This window comes from Ahaetulla prasina, chromosome 1 (assembly GCF_028640845.1).
Source record: "Ahaetulla prasina isolate Xishuangbanna chromosome 1, ASM2864084v1, whole genome shotgun sequence".
NCBI classification, from domain to species: domain Eukaryota; kingdom Metazoa; phylum Chordata; class Lepidosauria; order Squamata; family Colubridae; genus Ahaetulla; species Ahaetulla prasina.
Genome location: NC_080539.1, coordinates 174,393,433 through 174,412,959, shown reverse-complemented (window position 1 = coordinate 174,412,959; position 19,527 = coordinate 174,393,433). Strand labels below are relative to the sequence as shown.

The following is a 19,527-nucleotide window of genomic DNA, read 5'->3' as shown; positions in this document are numbered from 1 at the left end:
AGTCATTTTAGGCATGAATTTATGGTTTTAAAGCTTAACCATATTTGGTATACTGCAATCCAATTTTTCATAGTCTCAAAAACTATGAACCAATTTTCAAATGGCTGCTTTGAGAGGTTCCAGGTAGAAAAATGGAATCTTCTTTAAATGCTGAATTTTGTAATTCTGAATTAAAGGGATAATATGGCAATCCTAATTAATGACCCCAAATCAGACTCAGGGATGAGGGAGTCAAACTCAGACTTTTAAGAGCAAAAATTCTGCTTATACGGGTGAATCTATCAGGCTTTTTTCTCTCACATTCAAAATTTCAATTTATTTCTATCTCATTTATGATGACTTTTGCAAATTTTGGTTACCAAAAAAACAAAGCAAACTAAATCCTAATCCATCTACATTTGAAACCAGGAAGCCTGCACTAAATTACATTAATGTAACTCATTTTTTTTTATTTGCATTTATATCCCGCCCTTCTCCGAAGACTCAGGGCGGCTTACACTATGTCAAGCAATAGACTTCATCCATTTGTATATTATATACAAAGTCAGCTTATTGCCCCCAACAATCTGGGTCCTCATTTTGGTATATGTTCTTCCAAACCCAGAACAGTTGAAACTAAAGTGCACTATGCACTATGCACTATGTTCTAAATCAGGGGTCTCCAAACTTGGCGACTTTAAGACTGGTGGACTTCAACTCCCAGAATCCCAGCTTTGCTGGCTGGGAGGTTCTGGGAGTTGAAGTCCGCCAGGCTTAAAGTTGCCACGGTTGGAGAGCCCTGTTCTAAATGAATAACCTACCATCACATCATTGTAAATACAGCTTCCTTATGCTTGGATATAGCTTTCCATTTCTGATCACAGGAATTGCAATAATATTAAGTAATGAAGGTGATTGCTATGATGAACTTCAATAGTTTAACAAGCTCTGATGTGATGAAATCAGTTTTTTTTTAATCCGTCTGTTTTTTCCTCCCTTAAAAATAACCCCCACGAGTCTCTTAAAAATAATTAGTGTGTTTGTTCAGCTAGGACTGACATTACATTATTCAATAAAATAGACCACTTTTAAAGTCCCCAGAGTATTAAAAATTCCATGACTTGCTCATCAGCAAACATGTATCTGACAAGTGATTGTTTTGCAGAGCACAGGTATTACATGATCATTTATTTTTTTATTTTCTAGCTTCTATGATTTATGGCCTTCCTTTAATAAAATGCAAGTGCCAAACTTTTCTAAGTCAGATCTTTTTTAAAAATCCTCTGGAAAGTTCCAGCATTAAACAAGAGCTCTTAAGAGAGTTTTAGCTTCTAGGGGATGAAAAATGCTCTCAGTTATAGCACAGATGCCTGTGAAAAAAATCCAGTTTCAAGCAGTGTTTATCCAAGGACATTTCCATGCACAGGTAATCCTTGACATACAATTCATTTGGTGACCGTTCAAAGTTACAACAGCACTGAAATAAATTATTTATGACTGAAGAAGCTTCTTGGATGAGAAGCAAAATGTCTTCAAAGAAAAACCAGAAAGTCCAGTTGCCTCTTGAAAAAAAGCACCTTTGGGACAAGTGACTTATGACTGTTTTTCATATTTATGACCATTACAGCTTCCCCATGGTTACGTGATCAAAATTCAGATGCCTGGCAATTGATTCACATTTATGACGGTTGCAGTGTCCCAAGGTCATGGCATCACCTCTTGCAACCTTTTGTCAAGCAAAATCACTGGAGAAGCCAGATTCACTTAGCTAGTAGTAACTGTAGTAACCGTGTCACTAGCTTAACAACTGCAGTGGTTTACTTAACAAATGTGTCAAGAAAGGCAGTAAAATGGGACAAAATTCACTTAACGGCTGTCTCACTTAGCAACAGAAACTCTGGGCTCAGTTGGGGTCATAAGTCAAGAACTACCTGTATTGATTATTTCCAAATGAGGAAATAATGCTCATCACACAGTAATCATCAGATATCTCTTGAGTTCAGTCCAGTGGTGAAATCTAAATTTCTTTCCTACCGGTTCTGTGGGTGTGGCTTGGTGGGCGTGGCTTGGTGGGATGATGTGACCGGGTGGGCGTGACTATGTAACCATGTGACTGGGGGCTCAAAAGACAGAAACTCACTAACAATGTCCTGCTGGAACAGGGTTGGACTAGATGACCTCCAGATCTCTTCCAGCCCTGGATTATCCTCTGAAGCTGTGTCTAGTGCAAGGTTTGTAGTCCTTCCTTGCTCTCTTTTTTCTTTCTTTCTTTCTTTCTTTCTTTCCTTCCTTCCTTCCTTCCTTCCTTCCTTCCTTCCTTCCTTCCTTCCCTCCCTCCCTCCCTCCCTCCCTCCCTCCTTCCTTCCTTCCTTCCTTCCTTCCCTCCCTCCCTCCCTCCCTCCCTCCTTCCTTCCTTCCTTCCTTTCTTTCTTTCTCTCTCTCTCTCTCCGTCTCTCTCTCTTTCTTCCAAAAACACCCCCCCACCCCGTTTTTGGCCTAGCAGGCTTCAGGGTAGCCTGCTGGGAGCAAAAACGGACCACCCACACCCTCATTAAAAAAAAAAGGTTCTGACAATTGTGCGCCACAGCTGTGATTCTCAAGCCGTTTTTTTTTTAACCTACCGTCTGGGGCGAATGGGTAGTTAAAAAATGCTTTAAAAAAGTAAAAAAAAGGCTCCAATGATTGTGTGGCACAGCTGTGAATATCAAAGCCTTTTTTTTTACTTTTTAAAGCATATTTTTACTACACATTCGCCCGAGCCGGTAGTAAAAAAATGCCTAAAAAGTAAAAAAAAAAAAAGTTCCAACGATCAGCTGAGCGATGTAAGATCTTGAGAACTTTTTTTTTTTTACTTTTTAAAGCATTTTTAACTACCGGTTCCAGCATGTACCCCTGCATGTACAGAGTGTACAAAACACATTACTTCCTGGTTAAAACTAGGAAGTAACGACAACCGGGCAGATGCGTCAGGATCGCTACCGGTTCTCCAAACCACCTGCCACGATCGCTACCGGATCGGGCGATCCAGTCCAAACTGGGAGCATTTCACCCCTGGTTCAGTCCTAACTTCATCTAATCGATTCACCAATTGGACAAGCATGCCTTCTAATTATCCTATATTATATCCTATAATAAATCCTAATTATCACTTGTGGAAGAGGCTACTATAAAGTATGCTGAGGATCAGAAGCTAAGATAATTTAAAGGAAAACTCTGGGGGTTAGACTTAGGGTCAAGTCCTTCCTAGTTCCACTCCATGAATGTCTATGCCCGGGATGGCGAACCTATGGCACATGTGCCACAGGTGGCACGCAGGGCACTCTCTGTGGGCATGCAAGCCATTGCCCCAGTTCAGCTCCACTGCGCATGCGTATGCACCTTCCGCCGGCCATCTGGTTTCTGCCGTGCATGCGTGGGGGATGGGATGCGTGTGGGAGGGGCACACAGTCATGCAGGGGGGAGGGTGCGTGCAGGGGGCACACGGATATGTGCAGGGAGTCGCGTGCAGGGGGGCATATGTGCATTGCATATTGGGCGTTCGGGCGCGCACGCGCTTTGGCCACTCAGTCCGGAAAAAGTTAGCCATCACTGGTCTATGCAATGCATATTGATAAAGCATTAGCAAATAAAAAAATCAGTCTGAATTCTCAAGTCTAATGTCAAGGCTGGCTTGTTCTGCACTTTCACTCGCAGCCAGATAACAGAAACCAGGGAGTGAGGAGGAATGATTGGAATATATGGGTGGCTGGGAGGGAATTGAGGGATTCCTGTGCACCATCTGTAACATGAGAGAATCTCGACACCTCAAGGTCAGACGATGAGAGTCTTTCTCAAAACAAAGAGATTGCAGCAGAGTGGTGGATGCTGGACAGTGGGTGGCCCAGGAAGGAAAAGGGGGATTTTAACTATGCAGCTTTTTGCGCCAAAAGGCGGAACTGGTTTTGCTTTCTATTGTGCCTATATAGATTTATCAGTAAAGTTACACTCTCGGTAAAATAATGTCCCAGGACTTTCTTTTGCTGCATATGCCAGTGGGACAGTTGACATCTAATGTTAAGCATGACACAAGACAGTATTTGTTATATGGCCATTATTTTATTATTTGATTTTTTTTTATTAAATTAGTTTACCACCTATCTTACATATGTTATACAAAGGTACTTCAGTTAGACCTGATTTTTTTCACCATTCACTATTACTACTATTTATAAGTTAGAGTTTATCATTCAAAACACATTAATTTTATATTAGTGACAACATTAAAATAAATTTATTTTGATATATTTTGGTTCTGGCCCTTACCCTACATATAAATTGTAATTAGGAAAGTGAAGTAATTTAAAGATGCAACAGCTTTTATAAATTGATAAAAGATATTGGCAGCACTTATATATTTTTATTACATTTTATTTTATATTGATGTACAGTTGATTAATTGTAAAGGAGTTTATAGTAAATATTAATTCAGTTTTTATGCATTTTAATGATTTACAGTGTTGGGTACCTGAAATCTAACCCATTTCTATATTGCAGAAGGTGTACTAAGGAGATTAAATTTCATTAGAAATTTCATTGTGGTCACAAAAAAATTTCAGGTTAAAATCTGAAGTATACACTTTTGATACATCCCTTTGGATTTTCTGAAATTTTGCACACTTTTTGTACAGTGTTATCAAAGTTCTGAGTGGTCCTACTGACACATAATGAGAGTCCATTTGAACAAATAATAGCCAGGTTTGATGCTTTCTAGAAGTATTTCATTAAAAAATCATCCAACAGTTGATATGTCAATGTGAAAAAGTAATTGCTCTCTTAGACTCAGTAAGCAGTTACACTACTTTAAGCTTTAGGCATTGGTCATCAGTCTCTCAGATCAATATGTAGTGATTCTGGCCATTCTGCCTTGGCAAATTGTTTCAATTCAATCATATTTCTAGGTTTTTCTAGCACATTTCATGTTTTTCCATAATAGTTTTGTGGGTTTAGGTCTAGAGTTTTACAGAGAATTGGTTTTTTTTCTTTTTCATTGATTCTCTTGTAAACTTAACTATATGTTTTAAGTCATGGTCTTGCTACATGACCATTTTGTGTGTCAGGTAATGGACAGATGGTCTCATATTCTACTACAAAATTATCTGATACAAAGCAGAAATCATATTGTGGTGACCCAGGGCACAGCACAGAGATAACACAAACAGATGGCACTTCAAACCACCCCTTTATTGCTTCAAATCTCCCCAAACACTCCCACATTTCTGGCAAGTCCCAGAGCAGAGTGATAACAAACCCCCTCACAAACCTCAAGCAGCCTTTGGCTGCAATTAGTCCAGCCCAGCGCTGTCTGCACCAAGGCTGCATGGAGTTCAGGGAGCAAAAGTTCCATATAATTAGTCCAGAACACCAACAAGGAATGCAAGGACTCTTGGCAAGTTCAAACGTCAGCACACAACACTTCAGGAATTCAGTGTTTGTTCCTGACAAATGCCCCTCCCCACGGTGTCTCCTTAAGTCTCATTCCCCAGGTGTGCCTGGTGAAGCTGGGCAGGGCGCTCCCCTCATAAGTGGCCTGCTCCATCTGCCCTGATCGCTCCTTCTCTGCATTCTCTGAGCCCTTGCATCAGGAGGTGGTGGTTCTTGCTCCTCGTCTGAGCTCTGTCTCTCCTGTTCCCACTGCCTGCAGACCTTACTAATTCCGAACAGCCTTGCCTGGACTTACTCTGCCCTTCCCCAATTTCCTCCAAGGCCAACAGAGCTGCCCTCACACTCGCTGTCAGTTCTTGTTCCAGCTCATCTTTCGCCCCAGATTCAGACTCCGACAGGGGGCATGACATACATTAATTATGGCAAGTTATCCAGGTCTTCAGGCAGCAAATTTGCCATCTCTATGGTGTGAGTTTCTTATGGAATGTTGTGTTCATATCCAACATATATAACGTGATGCAGCCCCCCAAAAGTTCTACTTTTGATTCATCTGTCAATAGAATATTTATCCAGAAACCTGCAAGATATGCTGGTGTTTTTCAGCAAATTTGATCTTAGCATCAAAATTCTGCCTTTCTACTCCCATGAATTCCATTTTTATCCAGTGCTGCTTTTTTTTTTAATGGAGTGATGCTCAGTGAATTAAATCAAGGTGGGAGTTGCCTGCAAATCCCTGGATATTGCTTGAAGTAATTTATGATTTGGGGGGGGGGTTATGCTATACTCTTGCAGTAATTTTGGAAAGATGCAGTTGTCCCAATTCTTTAAAAACTCTGGATCCCTAGAGTTTTAGAAATAGTTCTGGAACATTTTGATAGGCATCAATGACTTTAATGGAGGTCTTTGGAGATTTCTTTCAGGAGTCGTGTCTCCAAACATCTCCATCTGAGACATGCCGCCAAACTATGAATGGAGAATACTTCACTGTAATGTGTGGTGAGAGAGTAGGAGGGAACTGGGAATATTTATGATAGAAGAGAACTGGCTCAAATTAGTCCTGATTCTTTTATGAAGTACTCACACAACTGGTCTTACTTATCCCTGATTAAATTAGGCATGTGATTACTTTTTCACCCTGGCACAGTACATGTTGAATGACTGTTTATGAAATAAATGAAGCAAGCACTAAACTTGGATACTACTCATTCTAGTTCCTTTTATGTACCAGAAGGACTCATGTGAAGATGGGATAATATTCAGCAGCTAAGACATCTGAATGTGGGTGAATTTCACAGAATTGTATTTACAATTTTGATGAGAAAAGATTGGAGACCAATTTTTTTCATATGTACTGGCATTCGTGGGCTTGCTGGGGAATTCTATCAATGACAATGAGTCAAATCCAATGATAGTTACACGAATATCAAGTTTCCACAGCAGCATACCATTTCATGCCAGTTATTGGTTACTCAGTTACTCGATAAGACCTAGCCTTCAGATCCCCTTTGTAAGGATCTAGCTGGCCACTTGCTAAAAGAGAAATTTTTGTTCTATTTTTGTCAGACATTTATAATAATAATTATAAACTAATTATCAAAAATAGAGAAAGGACAAGAGGTTCATTGGCTCCTATGCACACCTGCATTATCCAGACATTTTCACTGCAAACTGTGTCTGGATTTATATAGTGCCCTAAATCATGATGTGGCTTATAGAGTATTGTGTGAACCCAGGCACTGTTCAGTAATAGAAACCATATCAGTTGTCAAAGGAAAGCAGTAATGAGAAAAAATGGCTGAGGCTGGAACAAAAAACAGATGGACCTGATATTCTCACCTTCTCTTTTACTCCAGCATCTTCCTCTTCTTCCTCACCCAGCAAGCTGGTCAAGAAGGGGATGAGCACTTTCACCTTCATAGATGATTGCCTAAGACTTTGGTTGAAAAGAAGTCCTAATCCACAGGTGGCCATTTATACGGCTGAAATGAGAGCAAGGGAGATTAAGAGACTGCCTTTGTAGAAAATGACAATTCACTACATTTACTTCTGCCTTGAGATGCAGTGATGACACCACCATCATCAAATCAACATTTTTACAATAATATAACAGCATTGTGCCAGTGTTTATTTAAGTAATGAATCGACCACTGTTACCACTGCACAGCCACCAGTCTGAAGGACGTACTGCTGAGCACCTCCAAAATCCATCACCATTGCCACCTCTAGCTCTATCACCACTTTTTCAGCACTCCAGGTATTCCATTTTTTAAATTTATCTAAGTGGCCCTTTTCCCCTTAAACAAGCTGTGCTGGCTTTATATAGAAAATTCAAAGCATTTCACATTCATTACCTATCATTTTGTGCAGGCTTCATGTTAGATTACTTCTTAATATTATGCCCAGTGTTTAATGAAAGTACATGTACAATTTATCTAATTTTCTAACCCACCTTCTGCAGGAAACCCCAAACACCATTGAAACATATATAGCACACACACAATGCACACCACACATAATACATATAGAGGTTTTCAGTAAGTATGGGGGATCAGTTGAAGAATTAGTAGTAAGGAGTAATATTTAACAACTATTGTACTATATTTTATACGTATACATATACATGTACACAGGCACAGACACATACACATATACATATAATAGAGAAAACACTGAAAGATAACCAAGATAACAAATTGGGTATGGTAAGTCAAATTATCCAGGTGATACAGGATTTGGTCCACCAGCAGCAATTTTTGAAAATTGTTGACTTGTGATGTTGAGTTGATCATTTGTGAGGTACAACTTTTTCTTCAGTGTCCTCTGGACAAAATTTGCAGCTCCACAGAAACCTGAAAAGCCCAGTTAGCTGAAATCAATGAAAATAAATGTGATCAAGGGAACAATGCCTCTACAAGAGACAAGAGCCACGGGGGTGCAGTGGTTAGAGTGCAGTACTGCAAGTACTTCTTCTACAGATATGTGCTTCTGCTGATCACCAGCTGCTGGTTGCAGATTGAATCTCACCAGGCTCAAGGTTGGCTCAGCCTTCCATCCTTCCGAGGTAGGTAAAATGAGGACCCAGATTGTTTGGGGGCAGTAGGCTGACTCTGTAAACCTCTTAGAGAGGACTGTAAAGCACTGTGAAGCAATATATAAATCTAACTGCTATTGCTATTGCCTCTATCATCTTCCTTCCAACTTTCTCCAAAATTGGAGCTTGATCTTATTGCAGACAGAACCTTAGTGCGATTACAGATGTGAAGCCAAATTCACTTTTTCCTGAAGAAGGTAATAAGAATCTCAGATCAACATATTATGTAAATGTTCCCAACTCAGCTGACATGGATCTCTAGGCCACATCTATTATATGGGATAAGAACTTGTTCAACATTATATGCAGCCAAGAGATAATGGCAGCACAGTGAACTGATACTTATTCTGCTAAAACTAGAATTCCCTTTTGTACTCATAGATTTGGAAGGTATTGAAGTGAGAGAATCTTATCAGTGGGAAAGAAGGGCTATGATTGAGTCAGTTTATGAAACTAGGCAACTTTGTGCTGCTTTTCCAGCATCCCCAGGACACACTAAGAATAGTATTCAACACCTGAATGCAATTCTTCAGATTGCTGCTGATCCATTTTTGTGCCAGGTGTAATTTGACACGGCCCCAGCTGCCCAGACTGGCTGCTCGACAAACAGAAACATTCCATCTTGCCGTGTATATCTACACACATCTGCGAAGATAAAGGAAGCTGCTGTAATGGGCTTTGCAACTATGGCATATTTAAAGAATAAAAAGCAGAAGGAATCTGCTGCAGTCACGATGACATGGAGGAAACAAAAATCCATCAACAAGATGAAGCACTAAGGAAATACTGCTTGCAAATATTGCATTGTTGTGCCAGACTGAATTAATGCTGAGACATTGGGAGTTCAAATACATTCAACTCCACCTGGCACAAATCCAACTCTGGAGAGCTGAGACGGTAAATGGAAACGGGTGCTTTCAGCCTGGCAGTGTATTTTCATCCTTGCATAATGTGATTTACCATTAGGAGAAAAGGAACGACATGTATAAAGGATGGCACCGGATACATTCCTATGACCGCAAGGAATGCAGGGCTGTTGCTGTCTTATTGGGTTGCTGGATTTTCAACTCCACCTGGACAGATTTGCAGATGGTAAAAGTTCCACAATATTTAATTGTCCTGTACAAATGGGCTCTTTTGCACCTGGATGTGCAGATAGGAATAGGCAGGAATAGTTCAGCAGATTTCCTCCACCTACCCACCTCAGATTAAAAAGATGCAGGTTAGGAAACTTTCCTTTTGGTGGTATCTCGGCTATGGATTATGTTTTCCAGAGTGGCTTACCTGGTGCAGTCTTGAGGAGAAGGGTGTTTTTATTCATGCAAGTCATGAAAATCAGATTCTAGGCCTGTGATGGCGAACCTATGGCATGCGTGCCACAGGTGGCATGCGGAGCCATCCCTGCAGGCACACAAGCTGACACCCAGGTCAGCTCCACCGCGCATGCCCGCGCGCCCCTTGCCTGCCAGCTCATTTCCAGGTGTCTGCTGGGAGGTGCGCGTGCATGCAGGAGGACGGGGTCACACGTGCATACATGGGGGTGAGGGATGCAGCGCCCCCTCATGCCCCGTTTTTTGTCCTAAGAGGTTTTAGGGAGGCCTGCTAGCACCAAAATGGGGGGGCACGTGTGCATGCGCAGGGGGTGGGGGGAGTGCAGGGGGTCACATGTACATGGCTTAGGGCCCGGGTACTTACGGGACCGCCTGCTGTTTCTATATGCCTCCCACCGACCCGTACGCTCTCACAGAGAGGGTCTTCTCAGGGTGCCGTCTGCCAAACAGTATCGGCTGGCGGCCCCCAGGGGAAGGTCCTTCTCTGTGGGAGCACCTACCCTCTGGAACGAACTTCCCCCCGGTTTGCGCCAATTGCCTTCGGACCTTTCGCCGGGAACTGAAAACTTACTTATTTATCCAAGCGGGACTGGCCTGATTTTTAAACTCTAAATTTTAAATTTTAAATTTTTCAATTGTAATTTTATTGGGTATTTTATAGGGTCAATTGGACGGTTTTAATTTCGGCCTTTTATTGAATAAGTTTTTTAATTGTTATTTTAGTGTGTATATTAATTGTTTTAAATGAAGGCTGTACACCACCCTGAGTCCTTCGGGAGAAGGGCGGTATAAAAGTTTAATTAAATAAATAAATAAAATAAATAAATACATGCAAGGTGGGTGGGGCCTGTGGGAGGGCATTGCATTATGGGTGTCAGGATGTGCGCATGCGCTTTCAGCACCTGAGGAAAAAAAGGTTCGCCATCACTGTTCTAGGCAATTATCTCTTGCTCACATGTTTACTTCGGTAAGACTATGGCCACAGTTATCTGTGGGTATAAGTCATCTATCCAAATTTTCCGTTCAGGACAGAAAATCCCAAATTAAACCAGCTTAATCAAATAGCTGCTTCACTTCTGCTTTAAGTCTTCCAGCCATGGAGAACCCTCCCACCACTCTAGTTTATATGGGATATATTGCTGAACTGCTCTTACCATAAATACATTTCACCTAAAATTTACACCAGCTTAAGTTGAATCTATTAGATGGGGTCTTATTGGTGATAGTTCCCTCAGAAGACAAGGCCACCTCAAAATGTATGTTCTCTATGGGCACATTTTTATTTATTTATTTATTTGTTGAGTAGGTATTAGATAATATATGTAAGTATAAGCATGAATTGAATACATAAAATGAATACAATTAAAGGGAACATTAGGACAGGGACGGTAGGCACGCTGGTGCTCTTATGCATGCCCTTTACAGACCTCTTAGGAATGGGGTGAGGTCAACAGTAGACAGGCTTAGGTTAAAGTTTTGGGGGTTTGGGGAAGAAACCACAGAGTCAGGTAGTGCATTGACTACTCTGTTGCTGAAGTCATATTTTCTGCAATCGAGTTTAGAGCGGTTCACTTTAAGTTTGCATCTATTGTGTGCTTGTGTATTGTTGTGGTTGAAGCTGAAGTAGTCATTGAAAGGTAGGACATTGTAGCAGATGATTTTATGAGCTATGCTCAGGTCATACTGAAGGCAGCGTAGTTCTAAGTTTTCTAAGCCCAGAATTTCAAGTCTGGTGGCATAAGGTATTTTGTTGCAAGTGGAGGAGTGGAGGACTCTTCTAGTGAAATATTGCCAAGTTTCATTTAGCAAGACTAGCAGCCAATCAGGAAGTTCTCTTGGCTTGAGGACTCCTTTGGCAGAGATCTTCAGCAGACCTCCCTGTTGTCCTATAGAGATGTTTTTCATTGCCTTTGAACACAACACACTGGCTGACTGAAAAATCTTTGGCGGAGTTTCAAAGTTTTGAAAAGACACAAAGCCTTTTCTTGAGATTTCAAAGCAATTTTTCACCACCTCAGCAAGGGTAGAATATCACCTTGGGGGGAAAAATAAATAAAGAAGACACCCACACCCTTTTCCATCAAGACCTTTTGTGGCAGGGTTTCGTGACTCAAGCTTTTTAGGAAAGAACCAGTGTCAAGTTCTGGCATCCACTTAGAGGGTTCTGATATTTCAGAAACAAATTAAGTGGCCTGCTGGAATTTACTCTAAGCTGAATGTGCTAGGGGAGTGTTTATTTTACAAGAGGTTGCCTTGGCTGGATGATGATTGAGCTGATAGCATAGAAAAGAAAACTGGTACGAAGACAATGCAAACATGACTTTTAGCAGGCAAAACTCCAATTGCCTGACTCCGAGCACATGCCAATAGAACTGCTTTAAGAGATCAGAACTGCAGATAGCTTTCATTCACAGCTTCACAGCGTGCAAGTTAGAACAATGCCTCTTTCCAAGTTTCAGTCAGTATGAAAAGGGAAATTTTGACTCTACTGACATCTGTGGCAACATTCTTGTGGATTGTAATAGAATTTGCTTTTACACATCTATTTTACACTCTTTAAGAATCATTTATTGTTGCTTAAGCCTTCAAGCAAAGTGCAGAGAAAGAGGACTGTCTCACTTGCTCCCACATTTATATATTTTTTTTGTATCATGACAAATATAAAAGGATATATATATATATATATATATATCTTTTTAATATAGCCTTATATTAATCCTTTTATATATATCCTTTTAATAAGCCTCTGGTTATAAGGCATTAAAAATAGTATAAAATGTTTAGAAATAAATGAAGAATCAGCACACATAATCAAATGTAACAAACATAGTGCAATTAAGATTGCACTTGGAATTAAGATTGAAGATCAGCATTCAAAATTTATTATATGTATGTATGTATGTATAAATTGAATATGGAATGAAATTTTCCTACTGCTTTCTGTTGATACTTATGGTAACCTATGATATGGGAAGTACAACAACTGGCTTTTCATAATAGATAAATGGGAATGTATCACACAGGAAACTACTTCTCTCCCTCCCCGCACCCCCACCCAGCTCTTTGCGAGTGTTGAGGTGCTATATTGCATGCTGACACACTCACCACACGTTTGAAAATGAAACGATAGCAGAGTAAATGTCAATGCATTCAACATGACACAGCGAGCACCAGATCTTGAACAGTTTCATCACTGTGGCATTTACTGTATCTTGAAATAATATTAATCCCACTGTTGTCCTTCTTGATGGAATCAACCATGAATATACTTTATGGGACTGGCCAGTGCTAATAGGTTAAAGGAGCAACCCATCCGGTGTTCCACTAAATTAAGGTCGCTTCATGGGATTTAATGAAACGAAGTGCCGGATGGAATTTTCAAAGGACGTTCTTGTAATTCATGTCTATTTAGGGCTCGTGATAACCAGAAATCTAATTTCTTCTAGTAAAATAGCTTTTTCTGAAGGCCGGCCATGTGAAAAAGAGACTTTAAAGGGCAATGATCAGAGGATCTTGACTTTGTTATTTCACAAATCACATTTTGGGCAGAGGGGAATTGAGGAATAAAATTTGAAGTCTCAAAATTAATCAGAGTCTGTTTAATGCTCTTATTTGCACTGCAGAAGAGCAGACATTTTCTAGCAGATACTGGATTCTATTATGAGAAAGAGATACAATCTCTACCATTTATCAGGAGCTGAAGAGAAGATTCTTATTTCCCATAACCTTGAACATATACTTTTGTTTTTCATGGTCCCAAACTATGCCTTTTCTTAAATCATCTTGGCCCAATCACACTTTGATTATCTAAGTAATATCTAACATAGGTACATAATATAAAGTGAGGAATGGGAAACCTGTTGTTAGTTATATTCAGACATAGTAAGCTAGAATTTTTAATCACAGTTTGCTGAAGAAATAGCATGATATCACTATGGATATATTTACACATAACAATAAACTATATGATGACATTGTTGTGCATAAATGAGGTTACTAAGTTTATAGGCAATAGGAAAATGTAGATTATTCAAGTGTAGCATCCTTATTATTCTAGTGGATTTCTGAATGCCAGATTCTCTGATTTTTTTATTTTATTTTACACATGTAAAATATGAAAAAAAATTATCAAGAGATACAAAACGTGATGATCAGTCATATAAATTCTTCCTTTTTAAATCATTCAATCCACCAAACTCAAAAACATTTAACTTTTTCAGAACAATTGCCTATGCAAAGACACAAAGAATGGTTGTTTTGGGGAAAAAAAGCAAAATTAATAATGAATTTAAGGAGCTGTAATAGGAATATTTCAGATATTTCAAAATAACTTTAAAATCACAAAACATTTTTAAAATCACAAGTTCTCTTATTTTAGAACAAAAAGAACAAAGAGATGAGGAAAACCAGTTTCCTGGGAGCTAATGTGGATGTTATATAGGGCCACGGTGTGGCTCAGGCTGTAAGAAGCCTGTTATTAAAACACAGCTGCCTGCAATTACTGCAGGTTCTAGTCCCACCAGGTCCAAGGTTGACTCAGCCTTCCATCCTTTATAAGGTAGGTAAAATGAGGACCCAGATTGTTGGGGGGGCAATAAGTTGACTTTGTAAATATACAAATAGAATGAGACTATTGCCTTACACACTGTAAGCCGCCCTGAGTCTTCGGAGAAGGGCGGGATATAAATGTAAATAAATAAATTAAATAAATAAATATACTGTATACACATGGCAGAAATGAACATGCCAAAAAGTGTAAAGCTCTTCCTTTAGATTCATTTACAAGTCTGTAGCATGTGCATGCTAGGCACGTGTGTAATTTTGACTGATTTGATAAGGGAAAGAGAGAGAAGGAGGGATGAATTTTAACAGAGTATTTGAGGTTGTAAATAGCTGATGTTTTTAATATCGCCCTCTGGCATGAACCTGCAGGTGTTTAGAAAAGCAGTTAAGATCTGGCTCTTGTCCCAGGCACTTGGGTCAGGATGAGTAAAATTCCCAGAGGTAGACTACAACAAATTTCAGTTCTGATTATCATTTAATTGTTTTGGAGGCATATATTGTTTCTTTTTTCTTTCTTTTTCTTTTTCTGTTTAATGATGCTGCCCAGAATCACATTCTTTGGGTTAGGTGGCCATATAAATGTTGTAAATAAATAAATGTAAGCTCTTTTATTATTATTTTTTTCATGAAGTACATGCAAATACATTGACCATGTTTAAATGTTCGAAAGTACTTCATTCTATCTAGATTTTGCCCAGAGATTGTTAACTATAAATACTACAGAGCAAATCTACTACTCTAGTGGTTTTGATGGAATACATAGTTCAAATATCCAAGCAACAGTAAAGAAGTTGAGTTGGATTAGGTATATCATTCTTTTTTGGCTTCTGCATTTTAGCATCTGTAAAATGATCTGTAAAATGGGAATATTAATCAAGACCTGTCTTATGTGATCTCTGTAATTAATGATGTCCCATCTCCCCTCCCCCCCCATTTCTCAAACATTTTCTTTTTCTGGTTTCCAAGATGCTTTAGAATTTATTTTTGCAAACACTGTATTGCTTTGAGGAAGTGGAAGGTGTTATTGTTGGTACTTCTCTAGTCTACGTTTTTCCATTGCTTTGCATCTTCCCTGTCTGGTCATAGATCCTGTTTGGAAAGAAATTTGGTGAAAGAAATCCTTTTGAGATTTAATACAAGACTATCAGAGAACTGACAATACAATGAAAAGAAAGGACATCATACAATCATTTTTGATATCTGAGGTAAGGGGAAGAATGTCACAATCATAAAGGAATTTAGAGATGACCTTAGAGAACATATGAAAGAGCTGTTAAGGAGAAATTTGGAGCAGTGATTACACAGCCCACAGATGGAAGCAAGAAAGAAACTCAAAACAGTTCTGCCTGATTTTGTTTAGTATCACTAATTGGGACAAACTTTCAAAATTCTACTGTTATACAACAATAAAGTAACCATTCCTTGCCATGAATGTTTCCTGACCTGGCACATCTTGGAAGAGCTGATATTTCTCCACCTTTCAGATTTTCCATTTTTACAGTCCTCATTTTTAAAACACACACTACTAAAAGTCATTTCATTCTCATTGAACGGAAAATAATGATCAGGAAATAAATACAATGTAATTTTTCAGTGCAACTCCTGTTTTCGTAGTTACGAAAATAATTCATTTTAAGCATTTGATGTTCGGTGTGCAAATATACAACACATATATGAGTCATTCCAGCATTATTTTAAACTTTTCAGCTTTTTGGAGCATACCATTTTAACTGGAAGTCCAAATTCGTTCTGTTTTTGGTCTTGCTTCCACTATTAAGTTTATAATCCGTGAGTACATATCCTGTGGACATTGAAAAAAAAAAACACAACCGGCTTCCGCTTGGCGCCACCTTTCTCGCTGGGTGCTAATTTATGGCACTCCGCACTGGATATGGTAAAAGCCGGTGTAAACAGCTACGAACAGCTGTTCCCGACTTAATTTTCCCTCTCTGGTTGAGAGAGCAGGGGAAAGAGCAGGGGGGAGAGTGGTAGATTCCCCTAGGGGCTTTGTTTTTGTTATGCAAAGTCCCGAAAGGTCGAGTCCCATTGAATTCCTCCTATCTCCAGTATCCAGCGCGTCTCCTGCAAAAGCAGGAAAAGAGGAAGGTGTCCAAGTTCTGCTAACAATTTATTTCTTTTTGTGGATTCCTATAAGCAGACGGAAGAAGCATGAGTGAACAATTACTGGTTTGCAAGTATTGTTGATTTTCTGACTTCCTCCTTTTCTTAAAGAGAGAAAAAATATTTTTTTTCCTTCTTTTAAAATGGCGTTTCAGACTAACTGCAAATAGACCGATAGCCTTGCTGCAAAATCGAAACTGAATGGAGACTTCATCTTATTGTGTTGGATTGTGGATTGTTGGATTATATTACGTTGTTTAAGTATTTCATAAGGGGATTTTCAGCAAGAACTTTGTCATGAAGGTTCTTTCAGAAGAATGGATTCGTGACTTTATACAGGATTACACAGAAAGAATGTATTTAATTATTCAAAAATACGAACTGATAAAAAATGGGGACTTTTTGGATCAAGGCTTGGAGGAAATTAACCAGTGTGATCAGGACTTAAATGCAATGGAAGAGATACAAACAAAAGTGGATAAATATGAAGATTTGATCATGAATAAACAAGTTGATGTAAAGAAGTTTCCTTTAAATAGTTTGGATGAAATGTCAGAATTTGTGTTACAGGAAGCTGTCTCCCGAACTGAAAAAACTTACAGGCTTAATGCTTTTCAAGAATTCTCTCTTTGGACTGATGGAATATATGGTAGTAATTTGTGGATTTTTGGACATAAGGAATTATTAGGCAATATTGTGACTGACTTTTCAAAAGGAGTAATGAAGGAAAGACAGAGATTAATGCATCAAAAAAAATGGCAAGAGACAAAAGTATTATCCTTGAAACGAGGTTGTTTTGAATTATTAACAGACAAAAATATTACTGTCCCTGAAAGACAATATGTGAGGAAGATCTGGAAGAAATGGGTTGATTATATGTTTTATATCTATCATAAAAGACTAGGTATTTGGATTTATACTGGATTTTGACGAGGAAGGACTAAATTTGAATAGCTACTGTAATTCTTGGTATTGAAATTTTATAATGTGTTGTATTGTATTTTGAATAGAATATTTTTGAAAGAGTTTATGTAAGAAAGACCTGGGGGGAAAATTATATGGTTATAGAAGCTATAAGGGAGATATTCTTTGAATTGGATTGGATTTTTATGCTTTAGTTGGTTTTAAATACTTTAGGATTAATCTCTTCTATTGATTTATATATTTTGTTACTGTTAATTGTTAATTTTTTTTTTCTTTCTCCTGAAGGATTTGGTTATGTTAGGAGAAAGCCAGAGCTAGAGAGGGAAAATTGGTATAATAGTTTTGGGGGAAAATTTTCTTAGCATATGTTTGTTTTATTTTTAACTATACCTTGTGCTTCATCCGGGAAGTCAGGGGGGAGGGGGGAAGGATTAGTGAAGGGAGGGGGGTTGGAGGGAAAGGGGAAAAAAAAATTTTGTAAAACGTTTTGAATAAAAAAAGAAAAAAAACAACAACCAAGAACCTTGTTCAAAGAAAGAAGCTTTGGGCATATAGAAATGATGGTAGTGCCAGAGAAACAGAGGGAACTGGGAAAGATTTATTTAAACAATACTTCACTAATAATAAACACTATCAAGCCAAGCCATTAAGCTGACCCTTCAATGGCCCATCTGTCATATGGTTAAGACCTTTAGAAGTTGTTTAAGAAAATGTTAAAGAAGATGACATTCAGCAGCACAAAATGCTTGAGTGGTTAATGCAACATGAAAAGGAACTAGCCTGCTGGAGCACTTGATATACAGACCGAAGTCTCTCCAGAGAGTGAGAGGTTCCCTGCCCGGTGTTTTGAATCTGAACAACGTGTGGAGAACAACACAGAAAAATCACCTTCAGCTAAAAAAGTAGAAAAAATAAAAACCTTTGGTGGGAAGGTAATAGTGCTCTATGCGCCTTTGGCATTTAGTCATGCCGGCCACATGACCATGGAGACATCTTCGGACAGCGCTGGCTCTTTGGCTTTGAAACGGAGATGAGCACCGCCCCCTAGAGTTGGGAACGACTAGCACCTATGTGTGAGGGGAACCTTTACCTTTAATTTAGGTTAATATTAACTTTGTAGAAAGTTAGCACCCACCCCTCTCCTAGAAGAATGAAATATTTTAGGAATATTAAAAAAGGCAGAATATTACATTTCCCAAAGGGAGAAATGGAGAAACATGCTTTTTAGAGGCAGAAAGCAACCCCCACCTTTTTCTAATAGCCCCAGCAGATATTTTGTGCCCATTAAGAAAAATTGGGCCAGTCTATTCAGAAACCAAACTGAGGAGGCCACCTTTTAGAAATGCAGATTTGGTAATCCATTCAAGAAAGGATATTTTGAAACAAAGGCAGAATGGTAGGATTAGCCCTCACACAAGAGCCAAAACTGGACGAAAGCTGTTAAGCCACAATAGGAACTGCCCAACACCATTTCAGAACCCAAGCCCCTACATTGCATCACCCTCAAAAACCTCAACCAAACTTAGCTCAGACAAACACCTAGGATTTGTACTTTGCTTATAGAGCCAGCTGCGACCCCTTGAAGTCTGACAACAGCCAATAGAATACATGTTCTTGCACAGGAACAGGAAGCTCAAGTGCAAAGCCCAAGAGAAGGTATATAAAAAAAAAACCCACTTTCAACTCCAGCTTTATCAGAACCATGTGCTTGGTGGTTCTGTTCACCATTAAACCTTCTTTCTAATCAGTCTCCATGTCTTTCTCCCAGCTTGGAACTGAACCAGATGGATATTTCTTGCAACAACTTGTTATGTTGAATTATGGTAGCTATGTTTAATGTATCAAATTGGCATCCGATATTAGATTTGCATTGCCATAATGCCTGTCTGACATTCTGTGGGAGGATTAACATCCTCTCTAAGACTAACACATAATATACCTTTTTTAAAAGGAGGCTATACCTAAAATTGTAAAGTGTGAATATGACAAATACTGTATGCCTCAATAAGGTTCTGTGTGTATATGTTAAGCAGAAAGAGTCTGGCTAAATGCACATTCAAATCTAGATATGTTTCTTAATATTTTATTAGGGAAAGA

General features: G+C 39.0%; 1 long non-coding RNA gene across 3 annotated transcripts in view; it reads left to right on the top strand.

Annotated features, from left to right (window-relative positions):
- Positions 1 to 19,527, top strand: part of LOC131197752 (uncharacterized) — a 47,796-nt gene that overhangs the window by 11,799 nt on the left and 16,470 nt on the right. The window contains exons 2-3 of one of the 3 annotated variants that reach the window (XR_009155021.1): positions 7,254 to 7,654; positions 8,238 to 8,461. The exons of the other annotated variants lie outside the window; for them this stretch is intronic. This is a non-coding gene — a long non-coding RNA (uncharacterized LOC131197752). The remainder of the gene's footprint in view (positions 1 to 7,253; positions 7,655 to 8,237; positions 8,462 to 19,527) is intronic. 3 annotated transcript variants of the gene reach the window in all.